Source organism: Manis pentadactyla, chromosome 17 (genome assembly GCF_030020395.1).
Source record: "Manis pentadactyla isolate mManPen7 chromosome 17, mManPen7.hap1, whole genome shotgun sequence".
NCBI classification, from domain to species: domain Eukaryota; kingdom Metazoa; phylum Chordata; class Mammalia; order Pholidota; family Manidae; genus Manis; species Manis pentadactyla.
The window spans coordinates 50627208-50650318 of NC_080035.1; positions in this window are offsets into that span (position 1 = coordinate 50627208).

Sequence of the window (23111 nt, forward strand, 5' to 3'; positions counted from 1 at the left end):
TGCACATCTTAGCATTGTTATTCTTTGTCTTGATTAATTCTTTAAGTGCCTGAATTCAACCTTGACTGAAAGTAAATCATAACTGCTTTTTTTGTTTGTATTTGGCATATCTCTGCCCATATTTTTATTTTTCAACCTTTCTAAATTACTTTGGAAGTCAATTCTCTTGTACACAGCATGGTTTAGTGATTTGCTTTGCAATCTGACCTGAAAATCTTCACTGATATGTCTGTTTATTTATATTTGTTGATAAGATTATTTGGTTTTGTCATCTTAGTTTATGCTATATTTTCTGGTTTAAAACATTTCACTATGTCATCCTTTAAAGTGTTTTTATACATCCTGGTATTTATGCTTATAACAGGGCATAATCTTTTCTAGCACAGTTAATACTCCCTTTTGTTAGACAATATATATTAATTCTATGCTATAATCAATGATAAATTTAGTTTCCTTCTTCTCTATCTCTTTGCTTCCACTCCCATTTTTAGTCAGTGTTCATCTTCATATTTACCATGATACTCTCAATTTGGTTACATTCCTCTTGATTGGTAATTTTAAATGATTTCCTTTGATTTCCAGTTAATAGAGATGAAGAAATCAACATACTTGCTCTACCTCTTACCCTTGTTCTCGTCTTTCCTAATTTTCATTTTCTATGTTGCTAATGCATTTGGCATTTCTATTCCTCTCTCTCCCTGCAACTCCACATTCTTTTAGTGTTATTACTACATTCAAATTATGGAAAGGATTGCTTGTAGTCACGCAGTAACATTTTCATTTTCTATTTTAATAATGAGTTCCTTTAGTTTTGTCTGGGCTCATGGTCATCAACTGATAGGATAAATTTCCCATCCTGTGATGCAACTAGGTGTACCTTTCTGACTAAATTCAAGCCAGTCAGTCGAGTATGAACTAAAGTGATATGTCCTAATTCCAGCACAGATCCTTAGAAAAGAAGCTGGCTACTTGTGGCTTCCATATTCTCCTGGGATCCTGGATTGGGAATGAGCCTGTCTAAGCTGTGTATCATTCTGGGGGGATGATTAAGAAATCATTCTGGGAGATAGTAGAAAAATAGGATATAAAAACTTAGTGCCTGAATGTCTTCCTAAACTATAGCCACCCAGCAGCCTTGGACTACACAGTTCTGGATTATTTCATGAAAAAAGAACAAGGATTTTATCCAATATACCAGTGAACCCAGGGGCATTTTGTTACAATGACTTAGCCTCTACTATAAGTAATACTAAAATAAATCCGATCATCATTGATCACTTTGTGGTAACTTTTTCCACTCGTATCTTGAAAGAAGTTTGTCTTCCAGTAAATCCCTTAAAAAGAACTCATGGGTAAAATATTCTTATGCTTGTGCAATTTAAAAACTGTTTGTTACGTCTCTAAATCTGCTTTCCAATTTACAGGAAATAGGAATGATAAAGGAGCAGATCAAACAACATAAGAGAAAACAATCAGAGAAAAACCTGTATGTCACTTGTCCTGAATCCTTCACAAAGTGAATAGTATAAAAAATATATAGATTTAAGGCAGGGGAATTTTATAAGTAAAAAAAAAACTAAACAGACAAAATCACCCATTGCAAATCATTAACCATGGTTCAGCAAGCTGTACAGTGTGTAATTGTAATGTTAGAGAATTTTAATATGGACTGGATATTAAATGAAATTTTGGAAACATTTATGTTGATATGTTTAGAGTACGTGATAAAAATACCACTCATTTCTTAGGTGTGATAACAGCATAATGCTATGTAAGGAATTGTCCTTATTCTGGGGAAATGAATATTTAAGTGATTGGTGATGACATGACTTGATTCTTAAACTTACTTTTAAATAGCTACATGTATATATAGAGAGAGAGACCGAAAGAGAGAGAGGGAGGGAAGAAGGGAGGGAAGGGAGCAGGAAGAAGGGAGAGCATGAGATGAGACTGCAGAGAAACCAAATATGCCAAAAAGAGGCAAAAATTATTGAATTCAAGTGGAGTATATATTCAAGTATTTATCAAACTGTTCCACCATCACTTTTTTTAATTCTAAAGTAAAATGTGGAGAAATATTTAAAAGTATTTAAAGCACTCAAAAATGTGTCTATCACCTTAATACTTGAATGACAGTGGGTTAGACATAAAATCCTTGGGAACAGTCCCTTTCCTTTAGCACTTTCCAGGTGTTTTCTGTTGACTGCTTGCATAAAAGGTTGCTCTGAAGTATAAGTTGAATTAATTTATGTAAGTTGCTTTATATTCTCATCTGAATTCTCAGCAAATTCTCTGCCCATTAAAAGACAACTTTCCCATGCTATGTCTTATTGCTAACCATTTGATCTTTTCCTACTGGGAATAACACAATATGAACTTTCAATTTATAACTTCATGTGTTTATAACTCAAAAATAGTCTGGCCTATCCTTAAATATTTGTTCTGTTTCATTGTTTCGGTTTTTTTCAAAGAGGATTCCAATTATGCATATGACTTCCAAATATGTCATTCTTTAAATGCTACTGTTTTCTTGATTTCATAATTCTCATTTCCTATTTTTTTCTATTTGTTTTGCTTCTTTCATTGTATCCTTGGTTTTCAGAATATTCTGTTAATGGATTTCTTGCAAGTTCAGCTCAATTTGCTTAATATCTTTGTGTTTTTTCCACACTTTCCTGAGCTCTGCCAGCTGATAATTTTTCTTGTTTTAACGTATCTTTCCAGAGCTTTTGCATTTTTGCTCTGTACCCTTATGGAAGAGTTAATTTAGTATTATCCTTTTAAATTTACAATGAAAAACTTCCTCCTCTTTTTCCAGTCTGTCACTGAACGGACCTTATGCTGGTGCCTTCTTGTATTATTTATCATTGAAGAAGGTAGGTGAGTTTTTCCTGAGTCAACTATTTGCCATGAGGGTATGTCAGTAACAGAAAACAACAGTATTGAAGACAAGCTGAATCCATCTTACGATCAAGACTTCTGGGTGTGACTTTTTCCATGCAATGGAGTTAGGCATCATTAGATCTTTCCTCAGTGCGAACTCTCTTTCTATGCTGCAACAGAAAATATTGCCTTCACATATGGACAGTCCATAGGATTGCTCACTTAGTCTCAATTCTTCTGCTTCCTGGAACCATACTGGGTCAAGTAAAACCATGCCAGGTATAGCATTATATCTGCTGTGGAATAAGGAACTCTAGTTTACCACCCGGCATGACCTTCATCTTTGATACTATATTTTTTGCTGGCTCTTTCTCATCTGTAGCTCTTATGCCATCTCTGTATCATCATTTATTGGCTTCTTCCTACTCACCCTACTGTACAATTTCTGCTCTATGCCACTTTTCCATACATCTTTTTTTAAACCAGTTTATAAAGGTATAAGTGACTTACAAAAAGCTGTGCATACTTAATGTATACAACTGGATGAGATGGAGAAAGTATGTATCTGTGAAACCATCCCTACTATCTATACTATAAAAATATGCATCATCTCCTAAAGTTCCCTCCTACCCTCTTTTCTTAATATTATTATTTTTTAATATCTTGTGACCCAGGGTTTTAGCTGCCTTCTAGTTTCACCAAACACAGTACTTCTGTCTTTTATTCACTGTTCTCCTTGGTGTTTTTGATGCCCTATATTAGATACGGGGGAAATGCTGATTTTATATTCCAATGTTCAAACAAAAAAAACCTATTCATGATTTATTTTGAATTTTTATTCTTCTATTTTTAATGTGTTTAGGCTTGGTGTTCAGCAAGACTTTTCTTAATGGTTAATAGATGACATATACTCTGATCCTCTACGTATTTAAAAAATATCTTCCTGTCATCCTTAAATATGAAATGTGCATGGATGGACTAGATATAAGTTATCGGGAAAAAGAGTCTTTTTTCTTCATAACTCCAGAGGAAGTGCTCAATCAGTTCCTCTTCTTGAACATTAGTGTGGGAGCCTCAGATCAGTCTGAATTTTCCCTCCCACGTGATTTTTCTTCTTCCAAAATGATTACATTGTCTTTCCTTAACCTTAAAGTTCAGATTGTCACCATGTTATCTCTCTGCCCCTTATTCTCTATGAATTCATCATTAGTTCTTACTATACTTATAGTAACTCCTTTCCATATGTGTGACAGATTGTGTTTTCAAAATCACCACAATAGTATCATCTACCTCCCACATGCTCTTCTTAAAATGTGATGTCACCACTCATAAAGAGGTGGGGTGTATGGTCCCTTACCTGAAATATTGGCAGGCTTGTGACTCTGAGAGATATGAGTCAAAGTGACATTTCAGAATAGGTGGTAAAAATGCCAGGCACTTCTGTCTTGTTTTCTTAAAACATCAGCTCCTAGAAGTCCAGTCACAGGTTAAGCAGGTCAAGTGTCCTGAGGCTACTATGCTCTGAAGAGACCCAAACTAACCCACATCGAGACCCCTCGAGAAGCCCAAAGGTCTTTCCATGAAGAAAGAGACACGCCTGACCATATACATTTAATAAATGTATATATAGCTGTTTCTGCATACCTATTATTTTCTCTCGAATCATTTTGTTCTCATAATATTCCTTTTGTAATATGTGTGATCTTACCTATCATACCACCCATATCATGTCGTTGTTTTTTAGTGTTTATTATTGGTGTTCATTTTCTTGATTTTCATTTTGCCAGTTCTTTCTTAAAAACTAATGATTTTTTTAAAGTATTTTTCATGCTTTATGTGTCTCCTCAATTTCTTTCCCTGGATTTATAATAACTCCTATATTTTATATACAAGTTTATAGTTCTCTTTAATTTCCTTGAGACTGCAGAAAATCTTTTCCTAAAATTTTATTTTCCTTTCTGAATAGGTTTCCTCTTATAAAATTCAACCTTAATAATCTTTTGAATGTTAACCCATTCCTTCATTTGTTTTTGTGGTGCTTTATGCAGCCAGATCTTTCATATTTATTAATCATCTTTAAATGCAGACCATAGTATCTGTTTTGAAATGTACAGAAAGAGGGTATGTGTGGACTCTCATTGGCTGGCCTCCTTTCCAAATGAGATGCCCTTAAAAACACCCCTCTGTGTCTCCAGCTGGAGAACTGAATACTGTTTATTGTGTTTCTCTGGTTCACTCTCACTGCTTGTGAGTGTTAGAGGCATAAAAACAGCAGAAGTGATGAACACCTTGGGGCAGGACGCAGCTAATGTAAAACATGTATCTCAAAATTCCATATCTGTTATATCCTCTGCACGGAGGGTGTGGTCAGTTCCTTGGGGTGAGATAACATCTTTCATCTCTCAGTCTTACATTTATCACTTTCTCCAGGAACTGTGTCTTCTCAGATGGCTTTACTATTCAGCCACCAAGGCCTGTCTTCTTTTTGCTTCTTCTGAAATATCACTTGACACCAGGCTACCTCTGCTCAAGCCCTCAGTGTGAGCTATGATGACGTGGGATCCCCACAGCTCTCTATGCAATGAGGACAGACCTCAAGCAGCATGCCCCCCACTGCCGTTCGCTCTTGGCTCCCCTATGTCCCCAGTCCCTGACTTTTCAAGATAAGGTCTACTGTCAGAGTGATTCACCACTCTGTTATTTACTTTATTGAAAGCAACAACATACTCACCATCTGGGAGTAACTGTTGACTTTCACAATCTTTCATTTTGTTCTGAATTTTCTTGTATCTGTCAGATAGTCTTTATAATGTGGGTTAACGAGTTGTTCAAGACCCATGGTCTTGTTACAGATTAATTTCCTTCCATTCATATATTTCACATATTTTAGGTAAATATACACAATATTCAGAGAATATATTCAATATTCAGGGAAAAGAGCTATGCCAGTATTTAGAAACTCTTTCCTTGTCCCCCAGAAGCCCCAATCAGCCCTCTTAAACATGACATATTTATGCTTATTTCTTTCTCCTAAATTCACATATGCTGTCAAGGAGTTCACAATCTTCCAGGAAAGTTTATTAAGAATTTCAGATATTCCAGCAAGGTATTTTATCTCTGCTAACAAGATCAAGTATATACTGGAACTAACCATGCCTCATTTCATGCTAGCTTGCTGCTCTGCAGATAAATGTGAAACATCCTTTTGTGGCCAAATATACAATCCAATGGAACTGTGTTGCCTCAATTCTTTAAGTGCCTTGTGAGTGGCAAGGGGGGAGAGTAAACCTCCCCTGATTGATATATGTCAACCATCATGAGCTTCATGGATATATACAGTGATAAAGAAAGTGACTGGAGGGACTCATGAACAAAAGCATTTACTGTAGAATCTAGTGCAACAGACACAGTGCTCATGCTTCTGAGCTGTGGCCTGTCTCTGGCCTTAAGACACAGCATTAAGACAGGCTGTCAAAGATAAGACAGCATGTGAGAGAGGCCCTGCTACAGGGCACCTCAGGTAAGGTTTTAATAGCTATCTGTGCTTGAATAAGAATCCTCCTGATGCCTAGTTTTTTCCTCCTGGTACAATGAAGTTATGTCTTCATATTTCTTAAGTGACATTTCCATCAGGAAGAAAGAATAGCTCAGTGCATTAATTGATGCCAATTTCACATGGAACAGTTTTATGGAACACAGTTATGACTTTCTAGGTATATAAGAATGATATAACTGTTTCTGATTGACCAAGAGTTGTCTAGCTGTAAAGGTATGACGAGAAGAAGAAAATGACCTTGGTATCTACATAAGTAAAATTTACTTATGTATGTAAACAGTTCAAGTCAGTTTTCCCTCCTGTTTACACATATATTCAATTGGTGCTACCGAAACAAAATATATGCTGCTGCATTCAACCAATGCAATGATTGGTGATAGGAAACAGATGATGGGTACAGGGAGATAGGTTAGGAAGATAATAGATGGATGATAAATTATAAGATAAAGACTGATGGGGTGGGTTTTTCTGCTTTTCAATTTTTCTTTCTTTCCACAAATGTTCTCATATGTTTTTCTATAAGGTACAATATCATTCCTTGTGATATAATATTGAGTATTTATATCTCTGCTCTGAACCAATTTTTCTTATACATTGCTCAGCCTTGACACTGAGTCATATTTCAGTGGCGTCCCAAGGATTGTCAGTCAATCACAAATACTCCTCAAACAAACAGTGTGTGTTGAGAACCATACCATCCATTTGAAGTTGTTCTGAGAAAGCAGGAAATCAGTTATAGCCCTTGTTCTAAAGATAAGAACAAGAACAGAGAAATGAAATGGAATATAAAAAAGGACATAATTTATGGGAATTTCCAAAGGTATACTCCAGGGTTTTCTTCTCCCTGCTTCATAGGGACTTCATCTAGTCACAGAGGCATTTTAGTGCATTCATTATAAAAACATGTACTGAGTGTTTTTAATGAGTCATGTAACTAGTAAAGAAGAGAATTCAAAGAATCCAAGAATTCAAAGAATAAAATGGAGTCTCTGCCCTCGAAGAGCTTGCAGTATATATAGTGATGAGGAACCCACAGGTGACGTAGCAAGTGTCATTATAAAGTAAGTGTTCTGTAAGCATATGGGGCCCAGAGCAGGGGCATTTAATCCTGCCTGGAAGGGAGTAGGGATCATTCCTGGAGGAGCTGATATTTGTGTAGAATTTTAAAGGATGAAGAAAAGCCAAACATAAATAGGGGAAAAAATTAATTCCAAGCACATAGGGCATCCTGAGCAAAGGCATGAAGCAGAGGAGCTGCACAGGAGGTGCTCAGTGCTGGTGAAGGGGAGGGTGGCGGGAAAGCCCAAGGGGAGGATAGGTCATGCAGAGCTTTGGTGTCTATGTTAAGAAACCTAGACTGTATCCTCTGGGCAATGGACACCACTCAAGGTTTTGAACAAAGAAATGACAGGCTCAGATTTTTATTTCAGATCCATCTGATGGCTCAGTGAAGGGCTGATTTGAAGGGATCAAGGCTGAAGCTGGAAAAACTGGCTGATAGACTCTTTCAGTGGTCAGGCTGCAAGGTGACGAGGGCATCATCTAAGATAGCATTTGTAGATGGAGAAGGAGACATATTTGAAAACATTTAGAAGGCAAAATTCTCAAGGCTTTGTATTACTTTGAGCTGGCATAAGGGAGAGAGGCGGGTAAGACAAACACACACACACACACACACACACACACACCCCAAACCATCTAATATACTCTACAGTAGTTACAACAATATTCACTGCTGCCCTTCAAGGACCCACATATCAGATACCTGTCCTGAGTAGGTATCATCATCTCCCATGAACAATTAAGAGGTGGGAGGATTTTTGTGACTTTTTGCAAATCCTAAGAAGCATGTCATTGATGTAGAATTCAAGACACAGCAACTGGAAATACCTGGTCCACAATTTCTCATCTTTTCCTGCATGCTCTAAAGCAGCAGCTTGGCTGGTTGTATTCTACCATCACAAGCTTGGGGAGCCTCTGCATGTGTTCCTCAAGGTGCTTTACAGGAAGGAGGCAGGTAGCAGGCCAGCAAACACTAGAGCCCACCTGTATCCTCTCTATGGCAGGACGTTCCCTCCTGTGTCACGTATCGCTGCTGTGATCATTCAGGCCACATCACAAGAAATGTGCAAAAATGAAAAGAAAGGAGAATTTGAACCTTCTACCAATAGGAGAAAATGCAACTCTAGGAGCCAGCTGTTTCGTTATGCTTCAGCATGCATGATTCACTCACACCACTGTTACATAAAGAAATAATAATTCATAGGCATGAAATGTAAGAGACTCTTTATCAATTCCCAAAAGCTTCTTTTTCTCAACTAAATGGAATAAAATGTACAATGTTTTCTTCAAATTTTTAGCTCACTGTTGAGGAAGAATACCTACCTCCACATGCTCTGTTTTCCAGTGTATTGACACTTCATTAAAAACCTGCTAGTAATATTAATGATAATAGCAGTATTTAATGCATAGAAGATGTACTTGCAAACTTTAAAGTGATGAATGAAGAAATAGTTCTTCCAAAAGAAAATGTCTGTAACCTTTAAAAAAAAAATCATTAATGAAGTTAAGACTAACAGCCTGAGACAAAAGCGATAAAACATTCTTAATACAGAAAAAAAATGACACAAATTGGGTCAGGTAATTAGACCCAAATCAATAAAGCTGTAAGACATAGTTACCTGAACATGGAAAGGAGCTTCAAAACTTATCTGGGAAAACAAAAATTCCCTTTAAGGTACATTCTCAAAGCTACTGCACCAAATATCTAATTGAAATGCAGCATAAAGGAAAATAAGGCCAGCAATGCATGACCAAAACAACAAATGTTAAAGCAGCAAAACCTATAACCAAGAAAAAAGTTTCTATTATAGACTCACAGAGAGAAATTTAAGTGGAAAATTACTGTGCTATCTTTAAAATTAAGTAAACATGGCTACTTGTGTGGTGCTAGAGCTCCTCACACGCACAGCACGCTGCTAGCTTGTGTCTTGATGATTACTGAACCGTTGTAAACAAGTGTGACAGGAACAGTATGTCAAGAATGACGTCTTCATTTTATAGAGCTAACCAAAAAAACCTGTTGCTAATGAAAATAACATTGCAAACAGGCAAATTCATCTCCCCATTGATATGTGCATGGGCTGTATTTATTGTATTTTGGTCCTTTATTCAGAATTGCCATTTAAGCCTGCAACCATTCATAACTAGTCCATTCCCTCGCCTTTCTAGAACTTTGTCATCATGGGAAGGAATCAGGAACTAGCTCAAGACTATGCTGCCTGCAAAACCAAAATAACACTCATTTGCATCAGTAACATAGAAAAATATCTGCATCTGAGATGCAAGCAAACTAATGAAACTTGGTTGATATGAAATAAAACAACTTTAAAATTTTAGTTTTTCTTTCTTTTTTTATTTTTATAACTAGTATGCAGGAAATAGATCATCCATGCCCAGAATATCAGTCCCTGGATCCCTTAGGCATAGCAAGACAGAATCCATGGGGTCTGAAGGCACTGAAGGCAGTGACCTGCTTCAGTAAGCAGCCTCACCTTTTTATCCATCTGCTGTACAAATACTACCATTTTCCATGTGGCCATGATGTGAAAACTTCTGGAGGAATTGTCTCAGGAAACTGGTTTTATGTTTTGATATGTGCGTGTGTGTCTCTACATTTGCCTTTAATACTTTGGTTTATCTCTTTGTTCCCACATAGTTTATTGCGTCTTGTGTAGGCATGGCTTGCAAGAATGTTCTTCAGTCAGTCAATGTCTCTCTGGCAGCAGTTATTGAGAGAGATAAGGTAATTTCCACACTACAATTTAGTCCTATTCTTCCTAGAAGAACCTTATTCTCCGGCTCTCTAGTGGGTGAACACATCAGGTAAAAACTTGACAGCCTTTGTGGCTGCTGCTGATTTTGTACTTAGAAATTTAATTACAAATTTTTCTCACAATAAATATACTCACTTGTCTACATCCTTTTTAGTTATTTGCAACAGGAAAAAAAATATGGAGGTAGAATGAAAGGCTGCATGTGGCAATTACAGCACTGCTCTCTTCACTCTGGAGTCCAGGTCCTGTCTCTCCTGTATTGGCCCTGTGGACAATCTGGGGGGTTCACTGCTGTAACATGAGGCCACTGAGCTGGAAACAGCATTTGCCAGGTAAAAGGCCTGCACAGAGCACACCTGCCAACCAAAACTGCAATTGAAAGAGAAAACTACAAGTAGCATAGAGAAGAAAAAACACTCCAGAATAAATATTTTCAACCATAAAGGTCATTGGGAGAAATCTACATTGTTGAAGCCTCAAAGCAGGGCCTAACCTAGAACAGATCCAGGGCCTCGGGTTCCCCTCTTGCTTTAGGGTTTCTTACCTGCCTCCCATTGCCGTGGTCACGATTTCCTCCTTTTTCCCAGTCATCAGGTGGATTGTTCTGTTTGCTTGCTTGATCCCCACTTGTTTCTTTACTCCAAGATGCTGTGTTTTGGTTTCCCTGTGTTTGCTTGTACAATATCCTAGAAAATCTTCTTCCACTATCCTCTTAGGGCGAGTTTCAATTGCCAGAAACTCTACCCAAATGAGGGCTTTATGCACATTGGTTCAGGCTTCCACAGTTGTATTATCTCACAGGCTTTGATTAATGCTTCACGGGACCCATATATTACTTTCCAGGGAAATTATAAACCTATGATATCAATTTCTATTAATTGGTAGACTTGAGCTTTTCTATTCTCTTCTAAATATTTTTATTTTATTTTGTAGACTATGGCCAGAATACTGGGAAATTATCATCTTCTTTGAACCTTTTAAATTCTATAGGAGGAATTTTTAAAGGAAAAAGAAACATCTAATCTTTCTAAAAAGTCTTCATTGTCCTTGTCCATAAAGATTAATTCCATTGTTAGCTATTCAGTCATTGATGTTTTGTTTCAAGCATGATAATCCCATTTATTCTCAGTCTTACATTTCTAAATATGTTTAGGTTTCACAGGATGTTGTTGACTGTATTTTTCAAGGATGGGACCAGCTACTCCCCATCCTGCAAACACTTTTCATAATGTGAGCTTGCTGCTCCTTCATCAAAAGAGGGAGTCTGTACCCCCTACCCTTGGACCTGGGCAGACTTTATGACTGACTGACAGAGGACATCAGAAGGGGAACTATGTGACTTCAGGAGCAGGTTACAGAACCAAACTGAAGAACATTAAGATGACATGAACCCAACATGCCAACTAAAGGAAGGGCCAAAGTTCAAGAATGCCTGAGAGGCTCTCACACCTCAGCGCGCCTCACCGGTCACCCGGAGAGCTTGGCTAAGCCCACTTCCGGGCCCTGCCTCCACAGTTTCTGATTCAGTAGATCTCAGCTGGGGCCTGAAAATCTGCATTTCTAACAGTTTTTCAGAGACTGCTGGCTACTGCTCCAACAACTACAGTTTGAAAAATACTAATGGAAGGAAATACACAGTGACACAACAGGACTCTGTTAGTAAAAATTAAAAAACCAAATTCAATATCAATAGCATATTAATACTACACAAAACTGGGTAGAGGGGTGGAGACAAAAGATAAATAAACAGTAGCCAAGAAAATCAGGCTCTTACTCCCTAAGCTTCCCTCAACAAGCTCAATAAATATAATTAATGAAGGATTATTTAATCATTTACACAGCTTGAATGCTCACGCACCCCTAAAATGCATACGTTGAAATCCGAGCATTCAGTGTGATGGTTACCAGGAGGGGCCTTTGGGAGGTGATTAGGTCATGAGGATGGAGTCTGCTATTAGTGCCCTTATCAAGTAGACCACAGAGGGCTCCCTCACCCCTTCTACCACATGAGGGCAGAGTGGGAGACAGCCGTCTGTGAACCAGGCAGTGGCCCCTCAACAAACACCAAGTCATGCCTTGATCTCGGACTTCCCAGCCTCCAGAACTGTGAAAACTAAGTGTTTGTAGTTTAAGCCACTGTGGATAAAATGAGAGTTCCTGTGGCCAGGATTCTCACCTGGCCCTGGTTGACTAGATCACTGCACACCTGTGGGCAATACATGGCTGTTGACTCTATAAAAAGAGCTCCACCCAGTGCTCTGGGCAGGACATGGTGGCAGGGCTTCAAGGCGGCAGGAGAGCAGAGGCTGGAGTGGTGGCAGCGCCGAGGACAGAGGCTCAGAGGATGGCTGTGCAGGCAGAAAGGCCCAGAGGTAGAGACTGGCTCACTGCATGCAGACTCGCTCTGAGTGAGCGGGATTTTAGTGACTGACCTGCCACCTGGAAATAAAGTTGGGTATAACCCTTTCACCCCAAGAATTTTCTACTGTCATTTCTTTGGTCACATTGAATCCATAGTGAACTTGCCTGGGGTTGAAACCCATTGGCAAGACAGGTCAAATAATGGAGAGGGAATTATAAGAAATAATGTAAAAATCAGTATGGAATAGCCTAGTAAGCACATGGAATTAAGCAATAATTGAAGGTAAAACTTTAGTGGCAAGAGATGAAGTTTAAGAAGCAAGTGTAACCAGAACCATAACCAAAACTTCAAGCGTGATTATGGATCATGGCTGCTTCAGTAACAGGTTCAGGCTAACACCTGTAACCAACAAGATGCCATTGGGAAAGTGGCATTATCCATTTAGCATTAGATTAATTTACTACTGTTGTTCCACTGGAGAATGGGGACTTGAAAGAACCCACTACTTACAGGAAATAGATTAATTTTATGAAGAGAAGGATATACTTCCAGAATCTTCTATCTCATCTTACCTCACTGTAAGGTTGTGTAAGGTTGACATTTAACTGTGCAGCTAGAGAGTTAGTAATATGGAAACTCTTATCTGAGACCCTGGATGGCTCCAAGAAAGCTACACAAGGCAACTATTCAGTTCACTGCCTCACTTGAGCCTCCAGCAGTGCTTTTAGATGCCATGCAGACACAGTCAAAGAGTTCTTGAGCACTATCAAAGTGCAGAGGAAGAAACTGTTTGACTGCTGTTTGAATTAGTACCTATATTTATTTAGATTAGATAAGACACTTACGGTACACTGAAAACAAGGTGATTAAAAACACATTTAGGCAAACCTCATTTGTGGCAGATAAGACTCTCAGATTTGGCAGTTGTGTGATCTAAGCAAATATGGTTTTAATAATGAATTAAGGTTTAATTTCTAGATTTTCTACATCGCAATGTTTAGAAATTAGTGCCCATTTGGGAAAGATCCTATTGCATTGACATTGTGGTATGGAGACTGGTATAAGGTTAATTAATTTGAGTGTTTAGAATATATTTTTTCACTCAATTCATCAGATAGACAGCCTGGGGCCTTAAAAATAAAACTATCACCATCTGCACAACGACAGTAAGTATTTATCAAAATATATAGTTGAAACCATCAGTTAAGTCCTATCAAATAAAAAAAGAGTAACTCTGAAACTCTTAGCCCAATTTCAAACACTACAATATGAGACCCAATGAGGTTAAATGTTTTGCTTCCACATAAAAGCAAAGCCACAACTGATACCCGGTCTTTTGACGTTCAGTCTAATTGTTTCAGCCACACCATAGGATCTCTGATTCCATGGCTATTTATTTGTGTAAAATGTTTCTTTTCTCTTATATGTAGACATCAGCCATTAGCCCAGAGTAGATATGAACATATTAGTCCCCATGAATGTCATGGCTGGTTAACATATAAATCTTACAAAGTATCTGTCAGGTTTATAATCTCACATTTCTGGGAATATGTTTTTCTGGGAATTTCCCCCACATTTCAGAAGACTGGCCCCCCTGCAGCCATGTTTGTATCACATGACCCAACCCTCTAGTTTAAAGGCTACAGATAGACATGGGAGTTAGACTGAATTAGATGAACATGATTCTCATTCTGAGACTTTAGAACTGAGATGAAGGGCTTTCCTTATAGTCACAGATATACACTTGGATCAGGACAATGTAACTATGGAACTGCAGGGAAACGGTCAGGAGGAGACCAGAATCAAGCTGATGTGCAGGGAGAAGCAGAAATGAAGACCAGGCAGCCCCTGGGAAGATTGCCTGGGTTCCTCATTTTTTTTTTTTTAGTACCTGATGGCTTTCCATTTTCAAGCTCATCTCTATTTTCCACCTTTGCATTCTATACAAATCTCTGAATCCTTGAAATGCATTCTTGCCTGGAAATGGTGTCCCTAGTAATAGACTCTAAGAGAAAGTGCGGTATTGGCCGAGGCCCACATCGTGACTACAAGCATTCCTCCTGCCCTGGGCCTGCAGCTAGCAGTCTTTGGAAGCATATTGGAAAAATATGAGAGTGTGCTTGTAAGTCTCAGACGCCCTGAGTATATGAAACCAGAAAGACAAACTAATCCAGGCTTTTTGCACAGAATGTGAAGAAAATTAGGGCCTATACATAAAGATGGCTAATGTCTAGATCAAAAAATTCATAAGAGGATTCTATGCTTTGCCACTGTATTCAGTAAAGGTAGGTTAACTGCTATGATGAACATTAAAACTTCAACAGCTGAGCATACGGAAGTTTATTTCTCACTCAAGCAAAAGTTCTGTTTAGGCAGCAGCCTTCACAGATACCCTACAATGAACTCAAGGACACAAACTCAACCCACCAGTGGCTCCACTATGCCTTAACTCTCTGATTCCATTGTTGAACCCTCACTAGGGTAGATGGAGGAAGAAAGAGAATCCAGAAATTCGGAGGCTTGCAAGTCAGAACACTGCCTGCTTCAGCTTCCAAGCAAGAAGAATTAAGGCTAAAAAGATCTGAGCTCCAAAAGCCCCTTAATGCTGAGCCCCACAGAAATGGTCAGATTCAGAGTGTAGCTATCCCACCGATTTATTTCAGAGGGCACTGAAGTGACCCGCTGTAAACTGAGAAGAAGGCATGAGGACAAGAAAGGAAGACATAAATCGAGCCTGAGAATTACAGCTGGAAAAGAATTTGGCTGGTGGTCCCTGGCACATAAAGCCTACTGAAAGCAAGCAAATCAGCAGCCTACCGAGTTTATAAGGGGATTGTATTACCAAAAGCAAATGCTAGACTTAACACACCTTTATCTGTAGCAGTCTTAATACAATTTGGGGACCCTCGACTTTGCACCAGCAGGAAATGGGCTATGGAGACCATGTGCCCCTAAGGAGAGAATAAACAGTCCATTGTCAATTCCAGAAGTGTCCATGGAGGATAAGGAAGAAGGAACAACTCCCAGAAGGTGGAGCCTGAGTCCACAGGGAACAACAAACAAGTCAGTTTCTCCAACAGAGGAACATTCCTCACTATTCGGGTAAGATTTTGTAATTTATATGGACCAATTATTGCCCTATCTCTGTCATTTAACCTGTTTCTGGGGGCTTTTATTGCAATTACCTGTTGCTAGCTCACAATTATGTAGAGGAAAGATGGAGTAGATAACTCATCTTTTTAGTTCTAACGTCACTTTATCCAGTGGCATTACCCATTAGGCCACTCTTTGGCTGGATGGAAATGACTGAGCACCACCTAGGAATACTGGTGTTTGAGCAGAAGCAGTGGACAGATGGGACTTGGGGGTGTCTCTCTGCAGAGAAAAGTCTGAAACGGTTATTTGGTCACCCAAAGAGAGGTCTTTGCAGAGACTGGCTTGCCATTTACCAAAGAAATGTTGTTTTCCTTCAGGGCACACAGCTAGACTTTTCATCCCCTGCGACTAGATGCAGGCATGTGACTGAGTTCTGGACAATGGGAAGGGGCCTTCCATTTCTGGACCCTGGCCATGCAAAGCCCTCGTGACTAATTCTCTCTCTCTTCCAGCATCTACTAGTTGGAAGTAGAGTACCACAAAGTCCTTGCAAGCAAATTTTTTAAGATGGCACAGAGTCAGCCTGAGTCCTTAAATGACTGTCCTCTTCACTGGTAGCCAACTAGACTTTTTGAGCTAGAAATTTTTACTATGTTAAACCACAATTTGGGAGTTCATCTGTCAACCCCTAGAATTACCTGTGCTAATAAATCCCATACCATAAAAAACGTTTAGTGAGCTGAGTGAGAGAATGTAGGTCACTGGCAACTAGAATAGAAGTGGCTCAGAAGACCCACTGTGGGGCCATTACTCAGGCCCCTCCAAGGACTATAGCATAGTTTGTCCACAGCCCAGCTCTAATGGACTGAAAATAACCCAAATAAATCAAAACACATAGAAAGTAAAAATAAAACCAAACACCTTGATTTCTAAAGATGGAATGTAGAGTCTCCACTATCTGCAAGTCTTTATTCTCTGTGCTGCCGTGAGGTTAAGGCCATGTGGAAGGGAATAACAGAGATAGAGTAACAGCCAGATTTGCAGCTAAAAAACTGAAGTTTCATACTACCCATGGCCCAAGTCTGGTTTTCAATTCAAATATCCAGATCATGACTTTTCAAGAATTCTTGAGCAGGCTTACAGTAAGGCAAAGGCTCCAAAATGAAACTGAAATTGTTATAGAAGTGGTACTATCAGAAGAACACCAGCCACAGAAAAGAGGTTACAGTCCCTCTGCATGCTCTAGGACTAGTTACAAAGACACGAAGAAGCAATTTGCTAAGGCCACAAATCACCCCAAAAGAGTATCTGACCTCAAATTTTCCCAGGGGTTCCCTGGAGATCCTGAGCAAGGAAAAGCCACTCAGTAGGGAACAAAATAGGAGTCAGATTTATAAGCAAATTCACACATATTGCTACAATAAATTGTCCATCCTTTCATTTACTTTCCTGTATGTCCATTTCGAGATTTATCCTTTGGACACAAAGTTGCACAAGCTATTTTGGAGACGTTGGTTTCGCCTCTTTTGCTAAATGGGATTTTATTTTAAAGAGAGTTTTCTCCTTCATCCTCTTCTGCGCTGTAAGTTACAGGTAGCCATAGTTGCTGAGGATTTCTTCTGGACACCATAGCTGCCTGGGCCCGAGTTGCCATGCATCAGAAAATAATGGAGTGGTTTGGTGATCAGGTACATGCTCAAGAATATCTATGACTATGTGGGGAAAACGAGAGTTATTGATCTGCTGAGCAGCCTAAGAATAAAACTGGGGAGATAACTCAAACCAAGTCCCCCAGCCCATGACGACTTTCTTCCTATGGCAACTGACCCTTCTGCCCACAGATAGGAGCAATGCCTCAGGCAGGCGATTTCTACAACACGACCACACAAACACCCTGTTCTGGGCATAACTGATAGATCAGCAATCGGCACAGTGCTGAGCTAAACCAGTTAAATTATATTTCCGGGAAGTTTGGAATTTGAGATTCTAGCTCAGGCGGACAGTCCACTTCACGTGAAGTCATGCAGAACAGCAGGAATGAAGCTAGTATCACCTCCTGGGCTCAGCAAGGAGAAGGTAAAGCTAGACTGCTGAGAGAAGAGAGGGCCACCAAGCACACAGAGAAAATCAGAACCAAGAGACCAATGGAACCCGGGAAGAAAGAGGCAAAGGAGACTTCCAATTAAGCCTGCGTAAGACCAAATCATGCACCATAAACTCCTGTTAAAAGATAACTCTGCGTCATTGCAATCAATGGGGTTTATTGCGTGTTTTTTGTTTTTCAGGGGGAGGGTTGGTTGGCTGGTTTGAAGCTGACTCAAGATGGTTTCGTTTTCTAATACCAAAAGTATAGGACAATTAGCTACTCCCTTTGAGGCCAGCCCCTCTGTGCAATTAATTTTAGCCTCACCTGGTTCACTTAGTTCATTTTACCCACTGTCAGACTGGCGAGATGCAGCATGGCCCCCAGCCAAGTCTTCTGATGGTTATCTAAGAATTCATGGTAGTCCTCACCAGGCTGATTTTTTTTTTTATTTTGCTGACTACAAAATTCCTTTCTCTTTGCTTTATGGAAGTCAGATTTCAAATCCATAAGGGTTATCCTTTATATGGTGTTATAGTTGCTATGCTGCTACTAATTCAACTTATCTTTTATCTGTTTCATATTTGGTATAGCTTTAATAGCAGATATTTTTATTCTCTCTGATGAGAAAACTGGTGATTTTTTTTTTTATCATTTGCTTTTGATATATCAAGTTCATCTGTACTCAGTTCTTGTTTGCTCCATAGTTATTTGAGATGGCTTATTCGGGGTCTCCTCTGTGCTTTACATGCACTTTCCCAGGCCTCCCACAAGGCCAGCTTACATGTCACCTGATGGCCTTGACCACACCAGCTAGTAGCCATACCGATGAGAGAAGGCAGTGCTGGGCTATGCAAAGCTGAACATCACACTAACTTTTTCTGTATTTCATATCCTGGTGATTCCTCTCATCTTCCTACTCACTCAACTGAATAAAGACATTTTATCCTACTTCTTTTAAAATAATGACTTCTGAGGGAAAGGACACCAAGGATTATCTTCTCCCAAGAAACAAAAGACTATTTCTCTTGGGTTTTCATTCTTTTAAAAATTGCCTCCTATATTCCCACAGCTTCAGGGTCAATGACAATACAGCCACATTTGATATACAATAAAAAAGCTGGCCTTCAAACTATGCTATCCAAAAAATAAACCATTCGAACACCTCAAAAGACTTAGCTGCTGGTAGGTTAAGCATGCGTCAAAGCTAATTTTGTTTTATGTTTTCATTTTGGAACTTGCCCTCTGTATACTTTGGTACAGTACATTCTCTACTGTTGGAGAAAGACTAGACTTTACTGAGTACATGTAGCTCCACCGCTTATGTTACACCAGCCACAGACTCCCTCCAAGTAAGTTTTTTTATTGGACATAAGAAAACCAATAAGAAAACACTGATAAGACGTTGCTTCTGCAGGTTGCCTAGTGATCCACTATTCTAGATGTGGCTTAGATGCGACAGCTTCACCGGGGTGGCTCTGGGCCACCTGTCTGATTTTCTTTATTAGACCAGTTGGTTAACCAAGGCATGTTCTTTGCATCATGATAACAAAAGCCCAAGAGAACCACTCAACTCCACTTACGGTTTGGCCCTGGGACATTATCACTTCGGCCTTATTTTATTAATAAAAGCAAGTCACATGGCCAATGCAAATGCCAAGGGTCAGGAAATACACTCCTCTTTTATGTGAGGAACTCCAAAATTACATGTCAAAAGGCCTAGATAGAGATTAAAAAAAAAAAAAAAAGCAGGGACCATCATGCAACTAACTAGTTTATTGCCATATTTGAAATGAAGAAATTAGATTAAATATGTTTAGGTCCTTTCTAGCTCCAAAATTATGGTTCTGTGTAAACTTTTCAATATATTGCTTTATGGTCCCAAATTATTTTTATTACTTCACTAATCATAGATATCTGTGCAAACTGAATTTATTAACACACTACAGATGTTTCAAAACATGTGATACATTCATTGCTCTATTTCTAGGGAAGACCACAATTAAATTACATTCGAAAATCTTTCAACTACTATTTTTAAGCTTAAGGAAAAATAGGATTCTGCCTCCTTGCAATGGATGTAATTCACGTAGCTTGGATGTAATTCACGTAACTTCTGCAGACCTTACCAGTCTGCAGAACTGAATGAGGTCACATCAGGATTTTTACCACATCAGATTTTACTGGTTCTGTAATCTCCCTGTATAAATTACCACAGCTCCAACCTCCACACCCACACATCTACTGAATCATTTTTAAGAGTCCCAGATTGTACTGTGCATTCTTATAAATAAATCCACATATATTCTGAGGCTCCAGAATATCTACTAATACCTTGTCCCTGCAAATACACTTAAGGATAGCAACCTAAGTTTTCTTGAAAAATAAAATGCACCCATTTAACTGTACATTTGAATGCATTTTGACAACTACATACACCTATATACTCTTAACCATAAGTTAGAGTGCTTTCATCACCCCCAAAGGTCCCATGTATCCCGTTCTATCAATCCTTCTTCTATCCCAGCCCCAGGCAAAAACTGACCTGCTTTCTTTCATTCTGGATTATATTTTCCTTTTGTGGTGGGGTGTTCATATAAATGAAATTTTATGTCAGTTTTTTTACTGACTTCTTTAGCTCACAGAACTCTACTGTGATTCATTCATATGGTTTCTTGTATCAGTATGGTTGTTCCTTTACACTGCTGAGTAATATTCCATTGTGTTACAAACAGCCATTTATTCACTCAACTGCTGAAGAACATTGGAAATTTTTCCAATCAATGGTATCATAAATAAAGCTGATATAACATTTGTGTACAAGTTTTTCTACAGATACTTTTTATCCTTTTAATCATTATAGTATTATGTAATGGTATTTAGTTGTAGTTTTAATTTGCATCTTTCAGAAGACTTATGATATTGAACAACTTTTTATGTCATTATTGGCCATTTTTTGGCTTGTGTTATTATTGAGTAGTAAGATTTTTTCACATGGTCTGGACATAGACCTTTCATCAGATATACATAGTGAAAATATTTCTCCCTGTCATTTTCTTTTTTTTTTTTTTGATTTTTTTTTATTTCCAGTATTTTGTTTTCTTTTTTAAAAAATTTTTATTAAGGTATTATTTATATACACTCTTATGAAGGTTTCACATGAAAAAACAATGTGTTACTATATTTACCCATATTATCAAGTCCCCACCCATACCCCAATGCAGTCACTGTCCATCAGTGTAGTAAGATGCCACAGATTCACTGTTTGCCTTCTCTGTGCTACCCAGTTTTCCCCGTGAACCCCCACACCATGTGTACTAAACATAAAACCCCTCAATCCCCATCTCCCTCCCTCCAACCTGCCCTCCCACACCCTTCCCCATTGGTAACCACTAGTCCCTTCCTGGAGTCTGTGAGTCTGCTGCTATTTTGTTCCTTCAGTTTTGCTTCGTTGTTATACTCCACAAATGAGGTAAATCATTTGGTACTTGTCTTTCTCTGCCTGGCTTATTTCACTGAGCATAATATCCTCCAGCTCCATCCGTGCTTTTGCAAATGGTAGGATTTGTTTCTTCCTTATGGCTGAATAGTATTCCACTGTGTATATGTACCACATCTTCTTTACCCATCCATCTACTGATGGACTCTTAGGTTGCTTCCATATCTTGGCTATTGTAAATAGTGCTGCAATAAACATAGGGGTGCATATGTCTTTTTGAAACTGGGCTCCTGCATTCTTAGGGTAAATTCCTAGAAGTGGAATTCCTGGGTCAAATGGTATTTCTATTTTGAGTTTTTTGAGTAACCTCCAAATTGCTTTCCACAATGGTTGAACTAATTTACATTCCCACCAGCAGTGTAGGAGGGTTCCCATTTCTCTGCATTCTCGCCAGCATTTGTTGTTCTTAGTGTTTTCAGTGCTGGCCTTCCTTACTGGTGTGAGGTGATATCTCATTGCAGTTTTAATTTGCATTTCCCTGATGATTAGTGACGTTGAGTGTCTTTCCATGTGTCTGTTGGCCATCTGAATTTCTTCTTTGGAGACTTGTCTCTTCATATTCTCTGCCCATTTTTTAATTGGGTTATTTGCTTTTTGGGTGTTGAGGTGTGTGAGTTCTTTATATATTTTGGATGTTAACCCCTTGTCCGATATGTCATTTACAAATATATTCTCCCATAGTGTAGGATGCCTTTTTCTTCTGTTGATGGTGTCCTTTGCCATACAGAAACTTTTTAGTTTAATGTAGTCCCATGTGTTCATTTTTGCTTTTGTCTCCCTTGCCCAAGGAGATGCATTCAGGAAGAAGTTGCTCATGCTTATATTCAGATTTTTGCCTATGTTTTCTTCTAAGAGTTTTATAGTTTCATGACTTACATTCAGGTCTTTGATTCATTTCCCTGTCATTTTCTTAACTGTCTTTTGTGAGCAGAAGTTTGTGTGTGTGTGTGTGTGTGTATCTTATTTATATGCCATACATATATGGCATATATATATGATATATGATATATGGTATATATATATATCGGTTTGTTCCTTTTATGATTTGTGCTTTAATGTCCTATTCCGAAAATTCTAAGATCAAGAAAAATTTTTCTTCCCTTCTGGTTTTTGTTTTATACTTTTCAATTTTACATTTACTTTCTGATTCACTTTCAGTTAATTTTTGTGTATTGAATGAGGTAAGAATCTAGCTTCCTTTTTTGCATATGGATAATCAATCAACTGTTCTCTCACAAGTTGATAAAAAAGTTGTTGTTCCCCAGTGCAGTACTTTGACACACTTGTAAAAAACATAAATTGACAATATATGACAAACATGACTTTGTCTCTGAACTATATTATTTTGTGTCATTCTTGTAATTCTCTATCTTTATGTCAGTACCACAAAGCATTAATTGTAGCTTTACAGTAAGTTGTGAAATCATTTAATATTTGTCATAATTTTTTTCAAAATTCCTTTGGCTATTTTAGGTCCTTTTTTTTCCATATAAATTTTAGAGTCAGCTTGTCAATTTCTATAAAATACCTGCAGAAAATTTGTCTCAGATTGTACTAACTCCATAGATCAATTTTTGAAAAACTGATGTTTTAAAAATCTAGACTTTCAATCCATCTCATACAGCTTTCTATTTATTTCAGTCTTGTTTAATTTCTCTTAGCAATGTTTTGTAGTTTTCAGTATATAATTCTTACACATTCTGTCTTAAAATTGCCTTTTAAGTATTTTATGGTTTTGATGTTACTATAAACAATATTTTTATTTTATCTCCAATTGTTCATTGCTAGTAAATAAA